Here is a 21,582-nt window from a genome sequence, read left to right as displayed (position 1 = left end):
GTTTATAGCTGAGGTGCAAACATTTTGATAAAAAGTGTATTTTGAATTTGTTTACTCTAGCTCCTTAAGTTATATCACTGATCAAAGCACCTTTAGTAACATTAGTGAATCACACCCTTTCTGAGGTGACACTTTTATTAATGACTCAGGAGGAAAGTCAGTTGTCTTGTTTTCCCTAGATGGGCCTTTATTTGTATAGATGGAGCAATGTTATGGTCTAACAAATCATGCACAAGAAAGGTTGTGCAGTGTGCATCCTGAACTCTGTCAAGGTCCTCATAAATGTGATGATCATGCAGAAGAAGACACAGGGAAGAAAAGTAATCGCCTATGGTCACCCCAGTTGGTGAAACTTGGAAGCTGGAGCTGAAACCAGATTTTCCTGATTAGACATTGTGCAATTCAGATCCTGGGTAGATATCGCATTCTTTCCCCATTCTGATTACGATTTAATTAGTGACGGAAGAGGCAAGTAGGTTGTCTTGTGTCTATTGTACAAGGCCTGTATTGCTGTTATAGATGGAGCAACAATATGGCCTAGTAGGCCTTATATAATAGGGATTTTTGTGCAGTGCACATCTTGAACTGAATTATCTCAAGGTACTCTCAAATGTGGTGATACTGAAATGGAGGCAGAGGGAAGAAAAGTATTTGCCCAGGGTCTCACAGTTTAGCCAAACTGGGAAGCTGGGATTGAAATCAAGGTCTCTGTGTCAAAAGCCTTCAGCCAGTTTTTCTCAGGATCCAATAAAGTCTGATTGAGTTTGGCATGTTATGAAAGTGCATTCAAATATCCTTTGCTTTTTTTAATAAGTTGTGGCAACAACACTGGCCGTTTCTCCCTTCACAGAACAGCTACACCTTGGGCAGAGACAGTGCAACCTCCCTCCTTCAGAGAACAAGTTCAGCTAGAGGAGCATCAACCCAAGCTGTTCCCATCATAGGGCAGATACCAATTGGGCAGCAACCAGCCACGGCCGGTGGTAGGTGTAACTGCAGGGCGGTGACGTAGGGAGGGGGAGGGGCAGGGTGGGGGGTTGTAATGTATGGATTACGGACTTTAACAGGTAAGTAAACATATAAATTAATAAAACGAATTTATGTGCGCGCACTGCAACGCATTTGGTGATGCAGTGCAAGAAACAAAATTTGTTTTATTAATTTATATGTTTACTTACCTGTTAAAGTCCGTAATCCATACATTACAACCCCCCACCCTGCCCCTTCCCCTCCTTACGTCACCGCCCTGCAGTTACACCTAACACTGGCCGTGGCTGGCAGCAACCGTGAAAGATGTATTGCCCTGCACATAGGGATGACATGGCAGTAGCAAAGCAAGCTTCCCTCTCCCATGGAAGGCAATACGTGCAGTCGTCCATTTCCCACCGAACAGATCCGCAGAGTTGTACATGCTTTCAAAGCTCACAGAACGTGAACACTCACGGCAAGAGTGAGGTTACAGACAGATCTCTGGAGCAGGTGTTTAACTCATTGAGATGATATATTAGCACTCTTTTCAATCCCAGCCTTGGTAATGCACCTGTTCAAAATGTTAAGGGCCACGAGTGAGTTAAATGTCAGTCTTCTAAAAGATTTTCCATCTACAAAAGCAGGCAGAGAAAAGGCAGATAAAAGGGTTCCACTGTTACTAGATTCCAAACCATGTCTCAGGGGCGTGGGAGAAACTTTTTGGCATTGTTTTGCAATTGTACTTATGTAGCGCTGCAAATACATTATGAGGCACATGAGTCGTAACGTATGTTCTCTACGGAACAGTATGACCTAAGACTAGGCTCCTTTGAACAGGAACCCTTAGAAGGGTGTGGAGCTAAACCGCGCCTTCACCTCAAAGGCACATGGGCTTCCTTACCCCAACCACTGATTCCTGCTCTATGGCAGCGCACCCTCATTACTGTGCTACGCGATCCCCACATATAGGGTTCTGATATTTTGGTGATACAGTACTACATTGCATTATAGACTCCAATGCGGCATATTATCAACAACTAGCGATATTTATCGCTAAATGAGCTTAGCGATATTTATTTTATCGCCACGCATCGCCGGATTTTATCGCAGAGATAACGTGCTATTAGCAACGTTTATCTCTAAAGCGATAAAATATCCGGCGACAGCGGCAAAATGCGTGAATATCGCTGGGAATCCAGCGATATTCAGGCATTAACAGCAATAGGGTCTTAACCTGAATATCCACCTCCTATTGGATATATAAGGTTAAGAAGTGGTCAGAGCAGGCATTAGGTTTTGGCGATATTCGCGCTTAGCGCACATTTTTTCATCGCTACGGCTGCATTGATAATAGGTGATAGCGATGTTAGCGACTGCTTTCAGTAGCTAATAGGTTGGGTACGCCCACTTTGCATGTCATTAGCGATAAATAGCGCTGACATGCAAAGCGGGCCCCGAACCAGTCGCTATCGCCTACAAGCAATCGCTAACTGCTGTTAGCGACAGCTTGCTAATAGGAATAGGCCGATAAAATTATCGCCGCTTTTCGGACGAAAACGGCATTTTTTCATCGCTACGCCTGCGTTGATAATAGGTGATAGCGATGTTAGCGACTGCTTTCAGTCGCTGCCAGGTTGGGTACGCCCACTTTGCATGTCATTAGCGATAAATATCGCTGACATGCAAAGCGGGCCCCAAACCAGTCGCTATCGCCTACAAGCAATCGCTAACTGCTGTTAGTGACAGCTTGCTAATAGGGCGATAAAATTATCGCCGCTTTTCGGACGAAAACGGCTGCAAAAGCGGCGATAATTTCATATCGCCCGCCTTGATAATATGCCCCCAACGTCTTTAGTGGTCCAAGTCCTGACTACGGGCTATGGTTATCTATCCGTCAGTTACCTTTTGATCCTGCTCAGTTCATAGCGCCGAGACGCCTAAGGGCATTTGTTGTGCTCTATAAGTTTCAAAAATAAATAAATAAATAAACCTCATTTGTGCCTCTTGGCCCTAGCCTTTTTTGGATGTTCTCTGCTTTCAAAGTGCTCTAGTGCATAGATCCACACAACCTGCCGGTGAGCTCTTTCCAAATAACTTATTCAAATGGTCAAATGTGTTCATAATGTTTAGAGCAGCTGCCAAATGCATGCTCATTGCTGTACTCCCAACTTCACATCTGAGGGTGGTCAACCAAAAACCAGAAAGCCTCTGGAAAGACCACAGAGTCAACAGTTCCAAAACCAGGAAGTGGAGTATGCAGTGGGGGGTAGTTTCCTGATGGGATGGAGAGAAAGGATGAAGGAAGCAGGAAACTGGCCCAGGCCAGGTCAGTATTAGGAAGGGTCTATAAAGGAAATCTAGCTATACGTCCCCATTATCAGGAAGTGAGAGTACAACCTTCAGTACAAAGGGCATTGATGATAGGACGTTGCCTGGTGACCATGGGATGCTACCATAACAATCAGGTAGAATTGTTCAGTATGGGGTTTACATAGGTTCAGAATGAAAAAGAAGTTCATTCATTTATTTGTAAGTCTAATAGCGCAGTTTTGGGCTCCTTTTTGGCCGATTCATTGCTCTGAAGGTCAGGTCAAACACGTTTGCTTCGGTCAAGCATGTGGTATGTTACAGTCAGACTGGGTGAAGTGAAAAGTTAGAAACTTATCCAATGGTTTTCAGTCATGGCCCGTTTAGTGCATGACATTCTTCTCACTGCGATATGATCCACAGACTAGCTTTCCACCAATGCTATTAGAGAATGAAAGGCATCTCCAGCTGGACATGCAGCCACTAGCCCACCTCCTGCCTCAAACCACTTCATGCTGCCTAAGAAACTGTAAATGCGAAAGGAGACACCTGGATCTCCATATCAGCAAAGCGGACAGAAAGCGCAAAGAAGACCAAATGTTATACGCAGCAAAGTTGTGTATGAGGCTTCCAAAGGCAGTCCCAATATGGCTACTCATAGCCCACTGCAGAGTGGGTCCATTGTCAGCCCCAATGAAGGGAAGCAACAGGAAGAAAACGAGGCTATACAGAGGCCACCCTCTATTGTCAACTATTTGAATATGAGCGATCAGCTGCCAGGTTTTCTTCTTCTGCCTAGTACCTCAACTATCACCATTGAAGGTCTGATAGGAAAGCAGACATTTACTGCTCTAGGTGTTTGTCCAAAATTGAATTCTGGGAATTCAGAGACCAATTTGTTTGAACTTCATGTTCCGGATTTCTTCAGCACAGAAAGGATGAAAGAATACTTCAGGGCACCTTCTAGGCTCAGCTCTGGAGATCATAGGTGGATCTATGTCTTGTACAGCACACAAGTATCCTCTAAGGGACCAGGGAATAATACCTGAATACAAACATGGTGCCTCCTTTAAAAAGTCAGCTACCTAAAGTCTCACATTTGCCCATCCTGAAGCACTGGCACCAGCAATATCCATTTCAACTACATATTGTGGAAGTGAAGGCCAGTGACGTATATGAGGTACACATTACCTCCTCATCATCTCTCCTCATCCCAGTCCTAATCCTTGAGGTATTTATTACCTCCCTTCAATCCTCTTGTAAGGCTAGTAGACAGTCCTCTTTCTATTTTTACCACAGTACCATAAAGCCCCTCCCTCCATTCCGGCGCTTTCTTTCATCTTCTAAATCCTACGGGCCTTCTTTATGAAAACGGTTGCATCGCTGTGTTAAAACAGCGATGCAACAGTTTTCACTGCGTCCTCCTTGCGACACCATGGATGCGTCATATTTACTGTAAGATGCATCATGTCGCAAGCAATGACAGATACGTCGGTATTACTGACGTATCTATCAGCGCAAAACTGATGCATTACTGGAGTTGTGTCAGAAGCGTGACGCAACTCCAGCAGTGCAGAGAGGAGGGCTATGATTATAGCACTGCGTCACCCTTGCGCCTGCTATGAGGCAGGCATACGTTTTTGGCACAGTGTCGTCCTAGATGTGGCGCACTGAAATCTTATAGATTCCAATGCGCCACTTATACGAGGCTTTGATGTGGAAGAAGACCCACCCTGCATACATTATGCCTGATGCAGGTATAATGTAGCGCAGGGGTTTACCAAATGACACATCTGCCTAGATGTGTTACTTTGTAAATAGGGTGCAACATGGTGCATTTATTACGCCTCTGGTGCGTCACAAAAAGTGACGCACCAGCAGCGTAAAAGTGTTGCAAGGGCTCATAAGTAAGCCCCTACATTTGTAGCATCAGACACAAGTGTGTTGAGTTGGGGGCCCTCTGGAGGACTCAGAGACAAAGATTGGGCAGGCACAGAAAGGCTAAACTCCTGGAATTGGAGGAAGCTAAAGGCTGTTTGGTGTGCCCTTTAATGCTTTGCTCTCCAGTTGGAGAAGGCTGCTGGGCCGGTCAGGACAGACAACCAGGTAGCAAATGCCTATCTCAACAGGCAATCGGGCACAAAGAACAGGAAATAGGCAGAGTTGGTGCTGGAGATATTCTTGTGGGCAAAGCATCACCTTCTCGACCTAAGCGTGATTTTTATTCCGGGGGTAGAGAATATGTGGGTGGACAGGTTGAACCGCAACCTTCCCGCATTAATCTCTTAACACCTGAGCAGTAAGGCTTTTCTGGGGAGACGTCAGTAAGGTGGCCATCCGGCCTACTGTTTTGCATTTACCCAAATTCCTCTCCTGTCAAAGCCATTACAGAAAGTGTGAAACAAACACACTCCGGTGATTCTGGTGGCAACTTTTTGGCCCAGAAGGGCTTGGCTTCCATTATTGAACTGGCACCGGATCAGTACCATCTCCAACTGCAACCTTCACCCCTGCAGTTTCCAGTGCTCTCTGGCACAATTGACGACATTGAGGGGCAGTTTTGTATGCCCCTGGCAACACTTTTGCCCCGCAATTGAGTCACTTTTTGTGACGCTGCAGCGGCGTAAAGCATGCACCACATTGCGGCCTATTTGCAACGTGATGGATCTAGGGAGATGCGTCACGTTGTAAAGCCCTGAGCCACATTATACCTGCGTCAGGTATAATGTATGCAGAGTAGGCGTTCCCACGCAAAAAGCCGTGCAGAACTGACGCAGTGAAATTTACAAGATTTCACTGCACCACTCTTTGCTTTCACTGCGTCAAAATCTCTACGCCTGCTAAGATCAGGCGTAAGGAATGATGCAGGCCTCTTTGACTGGGACTCACCTATCTGTTGTGGTGCAGTGCTGGAGTTGCGTCACTTTCATGAGCAAATTCTGCAATGCGTCACTTCTGTGCCAAAAGATGCGTGAGAATTTTTGACACATCTATTAATCCTTGCGCCATGGAGCTCTGTATTGTAAACACACCCCATCCATGGTGGCGCAAGGACATTTGGTGCTGGCGCAAGGAAACTGACGCATCTATGCAGATGCGTCAATTCCTTGTAAATGATGCCCTGAATCTCACGGTTTGGAGGTTGAACGGCGAGTCTTACAGGACTTTAAATAAATGAAAACTAAAAATCATGTATCATGCCTTTCATACGTTAATGAAGCCTATGCCAGAGTTTTCGCTGGTTTGTAGTGACATCTAGCGGCGCAGTGCTGCCTAAAACAGCTGAACTCTTGTTCCACCTTCCTGCTTGCAACAGCGCTGCAGACACACCCTGTTGGAAAGAATGTAGAGCGTGTGCTTTTAGTGGGGAGGGCAAGGAGGTATGGGAGGGCGAGGAATGTGAGCAGTGACCTGAATGAACCCCCCAAGAGCAGAGCACTCCTCAGCGGTAGAAGGATGTGTGAAGAAAGACCTTGGCAGCACTTCACAGTATCTGCCCAACCTCATGGGAGGCTTGGAAGATTAGTCCGAGGGAGGGAGAGAGGCGCCCTTCCCTTCCTGCAGTCCTGGGAGAGTTTGCAGGAACCAAGGTCCCCAGTGGCTGCAAAAACACAGAATTCAGCCACTGGAGTTGTGGGGGTAATCTGGGTGTAGGCAGCAGCGGCCTGTGCAGATAAGAGTGGTGGGATGGGATTTCGACAGACGACCAGGAGGGGAAATTAAATCAAGAATTAATGTTTCCTCCTCCTCGTCAGTCAAAATCGCCCCCCACCTCTCCCACCCACCCGGCCCAACCGTTCTTACCTGCACAGGCCGCTGCTGGGTATAGGCTGCCGTTTTTTGGGGGTGTCCATGAAGTAACTTTTCTCTATCAGACAGGAATCCACTGACTTATATCTCATAAAATGACTCTCTCACCAGCAAATCTTGGAGTGGAGCACACGAAATTTGTAAATTTGTAACTTCATATCACTTGTAATGAAACCTGTTTTATTGTAAAGCAATTTAACACCTTTGGGTAATGTCAGTGCTATATAAAAATGCATAAATAAATAAATGAATTTATTACTAGAATTGATACCATTGTCAGTGGAGTAACATAGCGATACCAAAGGGGATGATGGACGGAGCATTTGAGCAAATCAAACACTCACCCCCAGTCAACTGATCTGGGTTTAATCCATCATCATTCTTTAGCCCACTCTGCCACCCAGTTCAGACATGGCCATATACAAATCAGTCTGACCCTGCAGGGGGCACCCTCAAGTTTCATTAGGCCACAATACTTGAGCGAGAGAGAGGTTGAAAGAAGGAGAGAAGAGAGCAGTGTTAGAAAAGTATTAAAACAAGTATGGGAACTGTAATGCTGCGCGCAAATGGGGCAGGGTCAAAGGCCTGCCTAAAAAACAAAATAGTATGCAAGTTATGTTAATCAGTGGGAAATGCACTATCATACATTATAAACCTCTATTGGCTAATGCACTGCACCAGAGAGCCACAGAATTGCATCCTGGTTGGTGCAATGGAGGATAGTGACTTATGTATGTTTAGGGTACAAGGTGCCAGTCTGTAAGAGAAAGCACTATGAACACGTAAGTCATTATTTTAAACTTGCATTACACACAGTATAAGAGGCTTTTACAAAATGCGCAGAAATGTTTAAGATAAAAAAAGTGCTTTCAAAATATAGATTCTAGTAATAGCCATTTTGTACGTAGCACACTGTCTTTTAAAAGCACACACTTAACAGTTTAACTGGTAGCACATTTATAATACCTCTCCAAAAGAATAAATGTGTGTCATCAGGAAGCAATTTTTGTTGACCTGTCTTTTAAAAGCACGCACTTCATAGCTTAGTTGGTAGCTGCCTTACAATACTTCTAAAAAAGAATAAACATGTGTCATCGGGAAGCTTCAAGTGATTCCATCGATTAAAGCCAATAACAGCTTCCAAGCATCCTTTACATCTGCAGATTGATCAGATACGCACATTTACATTTCTTTCAGGGAAGTTGGCACCCTAACAAAAAGGCTTGTTTAGCTGTCTGCTCCTCCCTCGGTTTCACAGCACAGGAGGCTTCCTGCCTTAAGCTTCAGCGGAAGCATTTCAACTCTCAGAATTAATCATCCGGGATGGTTGTATTTTCACAAATAATAGCGGGACTGTTTTTCTAAAATTAAAAAACTGGGGACACATTGTGCCCTCGGATCCCCCTGCTTCGACCACTGGAAGAGAGGAATTGGGGATGTAGGGAGGAAGAGAGAACAAGTCGGGGGGCTAGTGATCTTTGAAAGTGTGTGTGACGGGCAGTGCTTAATTTGTAAAAAAAAAAAAAAAAAAAACTAAGTGCAGGTGCCCTCGCCAGGAGGCCACTACAGCTTTCACTTCCCATTGCCAATTCAGACTTTTCCAGCCCTCCCAAAGCTATTAGAATGGCTTGGGCAGCAAGTATTACTACATTTTAGTGTATATTGTATTAATAAACAATAGTTGTGCATGTCTCTAAATTAGATGACGAGCACCACTATTAGGCAGACTGTCAGAACAGAAGTGCTAGTGTTGAAAATGAAGTGCCGGTGCTGAGCACTGGAAATCACCAAGTAAGCATTGCAGAGTTGTAAACAGCTGGCTCAAAATATGGAGTTTGAACAAGCCCGAATTCTTGCCCAGTGACTCTCATAGAGTCTTCTCTGAGATTTAAACTTCATATTTTTTCAAATCTTTTTGCATAGCTTTGATAAAATTCATGTTTTAAAGAGCGCTAATAAAATAATATTGCAATGAATGTCATGATAAATTAGCAATTACTGCCATTTATGCCAGGACAATATTATAACATGGATGGGTATAATTAGGCCACATTTTATGGATATACCAAGAATTATGACTAATATGACATTAAAGCATTTTATTAGTGGTGGGCACCATGATTCTATGGATGCTCAAAAAATACCAAGATTTAATAATATGGCAGAGCAAGCATTAAGTGTGTGCTGGATTCCATCATTTCAATGATGCTCACAATATGTGAGAAACTGCTACCAGTTATGCCAGGAGCTACCACCAATAGGTGAGGGTCAGTTTTATTCTAGGTTTAAGAATCATAATGCCATGGATACCCAAAGCATGTCAGGAATTACCAATGACTTGCCAAGACCAGTTTTCTGGAGAAAAACAAAAAGTGATGGGTATGCTTGAATTAAACTTAACCACTGGTAATTACTCAGGGCTGCAATTCAGCCCTCCATATTTATGCCCACCATACCATTGCAATCAGTAAACAGCCATATTAAAATCAGATCCAGAACTAATTAACCGTTCAGCCTGTGGGGTGTGATGTGGGTTTGTCGGGGAAGGCCGAGGATGAGTCTGGCTGTGGCATTCTGTATGGTCTATAGTCTCTGTAGGAGGTGTGCAGCGATTCCCTACGTAGAGGGAGTTGCTATAGTCCAGTTGGCTGGTGATGAGGGCTTGTGTCACAGTGTGCCTTGTGTGTAGGGGTAGCCACTTGAAGATCTTACATAGCATGCGCACAGAGTAGGAAGCAGGCGGAAGAGATGCTTTCATCTGTGATTTCATGGTGAGCTTGTTGTCGATGATGATTCTGAGATTTCAGATGATGTCGGAGGGAGTGGATGGGGGTCCTAGGCACAGCCCGACTGGAAACCAAAACCGGCCCTGGCAAATAACTCAGCCGGCCCCCCTTGAAGGGAAGGGGCTAACTGTTTGCCAGCGCCGGTTTCGTCCGCTTTTGTTACAGGGGGCCAATATTGCAGTTATGCTGCAAACCAGCCCACGGTAACAAAAATAGCCCCACAGGGCTCCAAAACCAGCCCCCACCCTGGCGGCCCACCAAGGAAATTCCTGGTGCCTGCTACAGCCAGTCCCGTCCTGGTCCTAGGTCTGTTGATGACCAATGGTTGCTCCATGTGTTGTTGCTTTTGCCGAAGATCAGTACATCTATCTTGTCTGTGTTCAGCTGCAGACAGTTGTTCTTTATTCAGTTGGTGATGCTTGTCATGCATCTGTGGAAGTTGGTTCTGGTCGGGTCTTTGGTGAGTGAGAGGATGAGTTGGGTGTTGTCTGCATAGGAAATTATGTGAGACCGTGGGATCTGACGATGTTGGCCAGCGGGGTCATATATGCGTTGAAGAGCGTGGGGCTGAGGGATGATCCATGGGGGTCACTGCAAGTGATCTCCTTGGGTTCAGAGATAAACTGTGGGGGATGGATCCTCTGGGTTCCTTCAGTGAGGAAGGAGGTGACCCATCTGAGCGTATCCCCTTGGATGCAGATGTGGTGGAGTCTTTCGATCAGTGTGTGGTGGGATACAGTGTCAAAGGCTGCCGAGAGGCTCAGAGCTGCTGTTTCTTCTTGGTCGAGGAGGGTTCAGATGTCATCAGCGGCTGCGATCATGGCGGTTTCAGTGCTGTGATTGCTGCAGAAGCAGGATTGGGAGGCATTGAGTAGCTGGTTCTGCCCCAGGTGTGTTATAAGTTCCATGTTGCTGAGATTTTCCAGTACCTTGGGAGCAGGGGGGTTGGCTGGTAGTTTTGAGTTGGCTGGGGTCAGAAGAGGGTTTTTGATTAGTGGTCTTACTTCTGCGTGTTTCCAGGCATCAGGAAATCTTGCTGTGGTGATAGAGGTGTTGAGCAGGGTGATGAGTTCCTGGCCGATCCTTTGGTTTCTGAGGTTTAAGATGTGGTGCGGGCATTGGTCTGTGGGAGCTCCTGAGTGGGTGAATTTCATGGTGGAGGTGGTGTCCTGTATGGAGAGGAGGTTCCTGGTGGCCAGTCTGTGGTTTGTGTCAGTTGCAGTAGAAGCATATTTGTCAAGGACATTCTTAGGTCTGGGTTGGGGTTCAAAGTTGGTGTATATGGTTGCGATCTTGTTGTAGAAAAAGTCAGCGAGGATGTTGCACAGCTCCTATAAGGGTGTGATGTTGTTTTCGCTGGCAGCCAGGTTAGAGAATTCCTTAATGATGTTGAAAAGTTCCTTGATGTTGTTGCCACTGGCTTCAATGCATGTGGCTAGTGCTATCTTCTTTGTTGCCCTCAGCAGGAGACGTTAGACGTTGAGGGAGGTTTTGAAGGCTGCCCTGTCGGAGGTATCCTTGCTGGTGCACCATCTACTCTCCAACTGTTTGCTATCACGTTTCGCTGTTCTTAGTTCTTGGGTGTACCAGTTGTGCCTTTTTAGAGGATTTTCTCTGGATGTTGCTTTTAATGGGGACGAAGCTCTCTGCACAATTGGTGATCCAGTGGTTGAAGTATGTCACTCCCTGTTTGAGGTTGGTGGCGGTAGCAGGGTTGGGGGTGTTGAGGGCATTCGCCAAGCTGGTCTCTGAGATTTTATTCTAACTCTGGTGCTGGACGTTGGTCATCTTGGGCTAGAGATGCTGAAGTGGACAATGGAGTGATCGTTCCATGTGAGTTCTGTTACATGGCTGTATTTGACATGGTTGTTGAGGTAAAAATGGGGTCCAGCCTGTGTCCTTCAGTGTGTGTAGGGTCGTGGATGATCTTAATCAATCCAAGGTTGCTCACACTGTCAAGGAGGTGTGTGGTGTTGTTGTTATTGGGTTAGTCGATTGAAAAATCCAGGTCACTGAGGAAGATGTAGTCCTTGGGTCTAAGGCTAGGGGCACAATGAAGTCTGTGATAGTGTTGCAGAAGCTATAACCCGGGCATGGGTGGAAGTATGCGAGGATGCCTCTAATGGTTGTATCCATGTGGAGCTTAAAGTTGAGATGTTCCATGGTGGTTGTGGTGTTGTCTGTAGTGATGGTGCACTGTATGGTCTCTTTGTAATTGATGGCTGTTCCACCTCTCAGCTTATTGGTGTGGTCTTGGTGAGAAATGTTATATTCCTCATGGATTGCAGTGGCAATGTCTATGGCAGATGTGGGGTTGAGCCAAGTCTCCGTGACGAAGACGTTGTTGGGGGTGAGGGTGGGAATGAGGTCTCATAATTCAGTGGAATGCTTGCCTAGTGAGCGTGTGTTGAGAAGGGCGCATGCGAGTTGATGTTTTTGATCAGGTTGTGTCTGTGATGTGTTTGGGGTAGGGCTGGTCGGTGGGCTGGTGTGTGTGCTGTGACAGGTGAAGTGGCAGTGGGTGCAGGTGAAAGGTCCTACCATGGAGCATGGGTTAGAGTCCCGGCATTTTTTATTGCGGCATCCGGGGTCAACGGTGTAGGGCTCAGCGACAGTGTATCTTAGGAGAGCCAGGAGTTGTGGCACTGGGCACGATCCAGGTTTGAACGGGCACAGTGAGCATGCAACATATGTTTGGGCACACCTATTGCTCTTAGGGCATCAAATTGAGGTAAGCCAAAAAGTGATGGGTAAATTGTATGTTTTAATCTCAGACAGTAGTAATTACTCTGGAGTGCAATCCAGTCCATCATTTTTTTGCCCACCATGCCCTCTCAGACAGGAACCAACCACATACAAATCTACCTGGGACATCCTCAATAGGGACAGTGCAGCCTGAACTGCCAGGACAGGCCATCTCCCAAGGGGAAAACAATCAATCCCAAAGTTGTTTCAGCCTATCTGTGCCTTTTCATTAAGGTGCAGCTTGAGTCCGGTGGCACAATCAGTAGGGAACTCATGTCTGGATATACTCGTCACACTTAAGAGTGTCGCACGGAGAAAACAAAAATGTGATGGGCGGATTGTTTGAACTAATCTCAGCCATTGAGCCTGGCCGTTCAGGCTGAAGTTCCAATTAGAGCAGGCGCAAGATTGATTTGTATGTAGCAGGTCTTTTCTAGTGGGTGAAAAATGTTGGATTGGAATGCAGCCCAGTGGTTGAGATTCATTCAAGAATCCCTTGAATTGAACATGTTATTTGTTGCAGTAGGTTCCTTAGGTATGACAGTTATGCCCAGACGTGCTCGCTGTGCCACACAACTCAAGCAGTACTATACTGTTCAAAACCAGACTGATTCCATCCGGCTCCGAGTAATAGCCCGTGTCTGAGATTAATCCAAGCATTCCTTCCATCATGTTGTTATATGTTGCAGTAGAATGTCAGTATTGCAGCATGGGTGGGCAGTACGCCATACACCCACAATATGTTATGATTTCTCACCATCGTGACAGGGCCAGAATTATACCTGTATTTGGTACCACCATGCCATGGATGCCCACAGTATGCCAAGAATTACCACTATTATGTGAAGACTACACTATATCAGGGCTGGGTGCCATTATGTAATGGATGCCCACAATATACCAGCAGTTAATACCATTTTGCCACAGCCAGCATCATAACAGAAGTGGGCATTGTCCTACCAACAATATATATCACTGTTACACCGGGTTCAGCAGTACCAGGAGTGTGGCACCATTGTGCCATGCATGACTACAATATGCCAAGAATTACTACCATTATGCCTGATCCACTATTATATTAGGAGATGGCACAATCCTACTGGTAATGCCAGAAACAGTCCTGGTATTTCCACCATTATGGAATGGTCAGCATTTTACCAGTGGTGGCTACTATCATACCATGGATTCCCACAGTATGCCAAGACTTACTACCATTCTGCCAGGGTCAGCTTTATACCAAGCGGGCACCATTATTCCATGAATGCTCGTAATATGCCATAAATTACCACAGTTATGCCTAAAGCAGCAGAATCGCAGTAGTAATCAATATCATGCCATAGATGCTGACAAACTTCTAACCACTGTTATTCCAGGGTGACCATTATTCCATGGGTGAGCATAACAAACATTCAACCAGTAAAAGGTGTGCACAGATTCAGAAAGATACATGAAGACACATCAGCCTCATTCAAAACTGTTTTGATTAAATACTTACCTTGCGATGATCAGGTAAGCTGCATGCATCTTCATCAGGTTCTCCCTCGCAGTCTTTGCCTCTCAGCTAAACTGCAGAGCAAGAAATGCATCACATGCGCAGTATGAGTGTCTGTGCAGGGACCGATTAAAGGCTATCTGCTGTCAGTGCTTAATTTGAGCCGGTGATTTCTAGTGTTCGGCACCAGCCCTTAATTCTCAACACAGGTACTTCTGACAGCTGACAGAAAGTGGCATTGTCTGGCTGATTTGGAGATGACCACAACAACTGGTGATTATTCAGTCAATATACATTAAAGCTGACTATTACCTGCCGCCCAAGCCATTCTTATAGGTTTGGGGGCCTGATATAGTCCGAATTGTCACATTTGTATGAGTGTGATGGTTAGTAGTTGTTGGCAGCATGGCAGGGACAATGTGTGGTGCAAGCTGCAGTTGCCTCTTGACGAGAGCCCTGGCTCTTATTTATTTTTTTCGAATCGAGCACTGCCTGCTGTCAATCACACAGTAAGTGTCACACAATGTCTGTTTCTCTGCTGGGAACCACTTGGGACAGTTTTCAGTTCTCTCCTCTCTACCAAAGATTGTGCTTCAGCACCCGTAACCCATACAAAGGGTGCATATCTGATTGGCTGAATGTGACCTCCAGCCCAAGAGATGTGCTCAGTTTGCATCGTTTAACTGTTTCACTCTGATAGTCTGAAGCTGAGAGCTGAACACCTTCAGACCCTCAAGTGATGTGGTAAAACTGGTGGGGGCGCTCCTTCACCTTATAGGTCGAACCACCTGTGGCAGAAAAAGTGAAGTGAGGGATCATGAGGAGGTAGTGAGAGGCCTAGAGCACAAGAGTGGGAGACTAGCGCGAGTGGGTAAGGATAATTGATATATTTTCTTGCCAGGCACAAAGTGGATGAGGATGTCCCTTTAACACCCATTTGCCTTGCAACTTGAAAGGAGTCACAATGTTGACATTATAAGGTGCAATGGCATGTGTGACTCACAATGATTCACAATGATTAGGCTATAGCTTTGTGTTCCCAGGTAGAGAAACGTTTGATCCATTAGGGATCATGATTTTCCAAAGCAAGCTCCCCAATGGCCGAGCGACCAGGCAAGACTGGGGGTTTGAAGTTCTTCAGAGGCCTTTGCTGGGAGTTACTAACCTGAATCTGATGCAGGGCGGGGTTCTGTTGGATTCTGTTTATGAATGGTACCGGCCTCATATAGGGATCCTCAATCGATTGAAGAATTGTTTGAGTGCTATGAAGGATTGTCCTGCCATAGCAAGGCAGCTAAGACATCCAAGTCCTGATGGAGAAACCAGAGCTAAGATCCTGAATCTTATACACCTGATCTCTGGTGGTGAACTCAAGTCCTTTGAGATGCTACGGGATGAATTTGACTTGTCGCATACCCGACAACGGCGACACACACAATTTTGTCATAGTCATGGGCAGATTGGGTACCCAACCTTGGACTACCCTCTGCTCCCCGGTGCTCTCTGACCTCAATACTTGGGGTCAGTATAAAGGCACGATGTCTGGATTCTTCAACCTCCTGATTCACCGTCTTTACTCCCAGCCATAATTAGAAAGCCTAATGATGACTTGGCAGGCTCCCCTACAGGCGGAATATGATGAGGTAGAATGGACAGTACTTTTGGAGGCCTAGAATGAGGAGTCCGTGAGTCATAGATGAAGCTCTATCTTTTTAAGATCCTTCAGGGCTGGCACTGGACCACGACACAGCTTCACACTGCAGGGTTGCTCCCTCACTCTGCCTGTTAGCGATGTGATCATGCACCATGTGATATTCTTCATATCTTACTGGACTGTCCGACCATACACCCCTTTTGGACGGCAATAGGGTCTACACTCCGAGAATCTATGGATTTACCCACACCACATTCACAAGCCCTAATTCTCCTTCATCACCTATCGGACATTCCCGAGCTGACCCATCATGGTAGTCCCTTGCTTGTCACTGCCCTTCCAGTTTCTAAAATTAGTATTTTACGACATTGGCATTCTCCACAATTGCCGTTGCATGAGGAATGGCTCACGGAGATGTATAAGACCTCGTCCTACTAAAGTGTCATTTGCAACTTAATAGACAAAGCAGATATCTTTCTTGTTATATGGTCCTCCTTTTTATATTACTCCCCACCCCCATAATTTGCATTAATGTGCATGGATTCTGAAGTCTTCCCCATCACTATTATTGCACCACCTTTCTCCACCAACCTATATTATTATACTTAGAGTTTGCCTAACCGGTTTATCTTCCCTGTTTTGTAGATCTCTCTTTCTCTCCCTCCTTCTTTCTTGTCTCTCCTTACTTTCTTTCTTCTGTAGCTTATTCTCTCTCACCCCTTTCTCCCTTTTTGCATCTTTTCTTAAATATTGCATATAAATATTGGGGCATATTACCAACAACTAGCGATAATTATCGCTATGTTGGCTTAGCGGCTATAATTTTATCGCCGTGTAGCGACGATTTTTATCGCTTAGGAGCCTTGATATTATCAAGGTTTATCTCCTAAGCGATAAAAATCAGCCGAAATGCATGAATATCGCTGAAAAGTCAGCGATATTCATGCATTACCGAGCAAATGCTTTTAGCCATGTTATCCACCTCCCATTGGATAACATGGCTGTTCAGGGCAGGTGTTAGCTTTTGGAGATATTCGTACTTAGCGCGAATATATCTCCAAAAGTTGGTAGTAGGAGATAGCGATGTTAGCGACTGTTTCCAGTCGCTAACATCTTGGCACGCCCACTTTGCATGTCATTAGTGATAAATTTCTCTGACATGCAAAGCGGGGCCCAAGATGGTCGCTATCTCCTACTAGCTGTCGCTAACTGGTGTTAGCGACAGCTAGGTAATAGGGAGATCATTTTATCTCCGCTTTCTTGGCTTTTAAAGCCAAAAAAGCGGAGATAAATCCCTTGATAATATGCCCTATTGTTTGTTAGTGGTGTATGTATCACAATTACCATCTGTAACTCAATATGGGAAAAAGCTGGACTTGCAGTCACTGCATTTGTTGTTATTTCAATTCTTAATTATTAACAAATAATTGCTACACAAAAAAGAGAAACCAGAGCACAGACTAACGCTTTGGTAGGCATGCACAGTGAATGTACTGTCCAGCAGGTGCCAGTGGTACTTATGTAAAAGGATGCATTACTTATATATTCACCAGGGAAACTATGCACCAGACGTATTTGTTCATTGTGCACCTCTTGTAATCAGGTGCAAAATGTCACCCCCTTTCTTGTTTTACAGTGTGTTGTGGTTAGGCAGCTGCCCTCATCCTTATAAGAATCTTTCATTTCTGATCGTGGAGGGTGAAATCTTTACCCCTGCTTAACTCCGGTCTTTTTTTTTTTTACATCAGAGCTCCATTTTCCCTATTTTAGCTTCCCTTGCCTGCACCCAGTGGCGTTACTTATGGGGTCCCCCTGCAGATTGTGAGGAGGGGCTTTGAGTCGCCAGTATCTCACAGATATTAATACCGGTATTTGTAAAGCGCAAATAATTACCCCTAAGGGTGTCAAGGCGCTGGGGGGACGTCGGGAAGATTAAGCAAGCTATTGCTCAGAGTCACTTGGTGCTGGGCTGCCGGGATTCGAAGCGTGGGCCGCGGTGTTTCGGAGTCAGCTGCTCTGGCCGCTGCCCCACACCTCATCCACTTTATATTACTCAGATACACACTTTATATTACACAGATATTCATTGGCCATGTGTTGAGTGGGGGACCCTGAAGGGGTTGGGGGGGGCTTTAAAGCGTTGCCCCACCCCCATACCCCCTTGCGCCGCAGGGTCCTGTGATACGCCCTTGTCTGCACCAGATGCAGTGAATATTCTCAAGGTGTGTGGAGGGAAAAGTGGGGAGACGAGGCAGTGGAGAGTCTGCGTGCCATGATAAGTCAGCCCCCACCCCCCCATTGAATGCCTATCCCTTCCTGTCATGCTGCCTTCCAATTTATCGTCCTGCCTGGTATCAGAAATGATTTCATTTTCAGCAGCACGGCCAAGAAGTGGAACATTTCTGAGGATTTTCTTTTCCAGGAGTCGGGAGGTCCAACCCTGCCCAGGTGACTCCATATTTCATCACTGGACGGATGTGAGGCGAGGCACATTTTTCTCTTTATTTTCCGCACATTTTGTTCTGTGATTCATTAAAAATGCATCCGCGGTAGCCAGAGGGCTTGCGAGAGTTTTTTGCAGCCCGAGTTTTTTTGTGCTGAGTAGGTGGAAAATCTCTTCCCACAAAATCGCTGGATCCGAGGACTGCAGCTGGTGTATTGTAATATGGAAACAGGGAACTCCTCTAATGGGCGAATTATGATGTGGAGAATTAAAAAGTCTTTAGAAGAACATTTTCCAAGGTGGAAATTTTCTGCTGACCAGTTAGAAATGGTTTCTACTAGGTTCATGTTGGACTCTCTAGGCCTTTTGGGAAATTCTGCAGGTTAATAAAGATCCTGCTCCTTGGATGGTAATAACCAGTTCCAACTGGCACTTGCTCGCCAAGGCACTTCACCTGCTGCCCAGAATAATACCAGAAAGCATCTGGAACTATTGTAACACTTTGTAACAACCTGGATGTCCACCGCTAGGTGATGGCCTCGTATGAGGTGTCATAAGTAGGGCTCGTGGTTATATGGTATTTTTTTTTAACATTTCCGTCTGTATTTATCCTTATTTCGTTATGGGCTATTTTATCTGTATTTATACATATTTATTTTGTGTTTTGCAGATAAATGAATTTGTAAAACTGTACATTTCCATATTCATATAACTGATAGACATGCAGTCATACTTTTGATGTCTGTCGTGTTGTAGCTATTTAAGCTACCAAATATTATATAAGAATACATCCACTGGTAAATATTAGCATTATACCACAAATGTATGTTGACATATGCAGTTATTTAAAGAAATTTCATCCTGGTTTTTTACTTCCTATGCTGTCCATCTGTCCAACTGTTGGGCTATAATTCATGAAAGACTGCATGGAGAGTCACTTAAAAGAAGCCCAATTTTCTGTATTTATCCACTTTTAAAAATAAATGTGGACAGAAAACACTTTGCTTTCTGTCTGTATTTATCTGTAAAAATCCATAAAAATGGAAAACCGGGAGCCTTAGTCATAAGCAATAAAGCATGGCGGTGGTGGTCCTCGACATTCTGAAGAGGTGGAGCATCGAGGCTCGGATTGCGCAGCGAGTGAGTGGTGTGCTCGCATGAAAACCTTTCTGAAGAGGCTGGCTCCTGGGTGCTTGCCTAGTGTGTATTTTAGGTAACGGCTACTTCTTAATACGTGGAAATCCGAAGAATCAAGACAAAAAATTAGGTCTCCAGTGACAGTAGCTGGAAGTGATAATCATGTCAGAACATATTCATTCACTCATCCACCTATACATTCTGCCCAGTGATTTAAGCACCCTCTCCAGAGATCTGCCTGTAACCTACTTGTCACTCATACCTTAACTGCAGTGCCACTGGTATTATCCTTCAGGGGAGCACCAAATTATGTGGCAGGGTTGAGTAAATATGCGGCAGGAGGTGGCAAATAATTTATCACAATGTGCCACATTTTTTATGTTATTACTTCCTTATTTTGTCATTTGTAAACTTGGTAACACTCTGGGCATTGGTTGCACCTCATTAGTACCAGTTTAACACTCAAATATATCAATAAACAACATGAAGGTGTCTAGTCCAGCTTTGGAAAGGGCCTTCCACTATGCGGCAGCAAATGTTATTGCATTTTTAGCAACTTTTGAACCATTTGAGCTAGAAACCATTTTCTTTGTTAAAATCTGCAAATTATGCGGCAGTTGATGGATTATGTGATAAATGCAGCAAATCTTTAATTATGCAAAAATCACCACACAATCACACAATTCCAATGGCCCGGCTTAACTGTTCATGCTCAGTGAGCGATGAAAGCTTAAATTAGTCTGCACTTCTGTATCTGTTCTGCAAGGAAGGTAAGATTGCACTTGCTGCCTTCTGTGAACGAGAAAAGCTTGAACTGCTGCCTGATTTGTAATTGTGCTGTGATGGGGAAAGCTCATGCTGCTGTTACCCAGCTGTACCTGTCCTCTGAAGAATGGACGCTGTCACAGTTTCTCCCCCAGGTATACCTGTCCTATGAAGAAGCAGTATTTCCACTACTCTTGCCCCATCTTACAAAAAAAAACAAAGGAAATACTGAATGCACTTGAATAACAAGCACTATGAACTCAGGACTGTTTCAGAATGTTTGATGTCAAATACCTATATCCCTGAGGAAGGCAATTGACCTCAGAGGGGCAATCTTCAAGTGCTGAAACCTGTTTACAGAAAAGAGAAACAAGGTTAATTGTTTGACTCTCCTGTTTTTAATCCTGTCTTTGGGAGTGACTAGTAAAAATCATTTTAGACCACCCACAACCAGGAGCGTAGCTTGGTCAGTATGATTGGGGGGAAGTGGGTGTGAGCTTCAGGTTTCCCAACAATCACACTGGGACATATTGTTAAAACACATTATATGAGAAGTCGGACATGGGGCGGAGGGGGGGGTGGCTTAAAGGGCAGTGGAAAGAGGGAGGAGTGCGGATTGTTAGGGGTACTTAAAATGCAATATTTTTTCAAACTAATCAACACATTTTAAGGCCTTCAATACATAGGCCAGAGAGAGGGGGTGTGTTTTTGTCAGTTTGGGCAGGTACAAATCCCAGGTGAAATTCGACAGCCACTTCACATTACCCGACTGAACGCACTTGTACCCAACTATTTAATATAGAATAAATGTTTTAGGGGGGTGTAACACCCCAAATACCCCCCCCCCTCCCCCTCCTGGAGCTATGCCTCTGCCCACAACCATATAATATAGAACAAAAAGCAGAACATAAATGACAAAAGACACATAAACAGACAGACCCAAACTAGGCAACCCATAGCTAGGGTACTGTGGAGCCAATGAATAGTAGTACTCTTGGATGCTTCTCAGTGCTAGAAGTGGAACTCATTGATGAAGTATGCCACCCTAGGTAGCTGAGGCTTCATGATCCTATATGAGTACATAAAGGCCTGTAATTGCATAAAAGGGTTCGGGCCTTCTTCCAGGTGTTTTGAGTTTCTTTTGTGTTAGCTACCTGTGTTGTACCTCTGAGAATCATGTGTTGTTCCTACTACTACTGCTATTTATCCTGTACTTAGTCTTTGTGTTAGCGGAGGTTGCAGTGGTGCTGTCCATGTTGTACCTTTTTTGTGCTCGGCATACAACGTTTCACTACACAAAGGACAACAAATATGCATTTTCAATGCTGGTTTTAATGCATAATGTGAAAGAAAGAATGAACCTCTATAAAATATGTCAGCAGAAATTACTTTAAAATGTGAAATAGGAAGTTTTTGAAAGGACTAGACAGCTCTGTGAAATTCTAAAACATGTCTTACAAGAGGCTTTATGTCA

The sequence above is a fragment of the Lissotriton helveticus genome, chromosome 5_1 (genome assembly GCF_964261635.1).
Source record: "Lissotriton helveticus chromosome 5_1, aLisHel1.1, whole genome shotgun sequence".
Classification (NCBI taxonomy): Eukaryota; Metazoa; Chordata; class Amphibia; order Caudata; family Salamandridae; genus Lissotriton; species Lissotriton helveticus.
The sequence above is the reverse complement of the archived record's forward strand: the minus strand, read 5'-3'. Positions refer to the sequence as shown.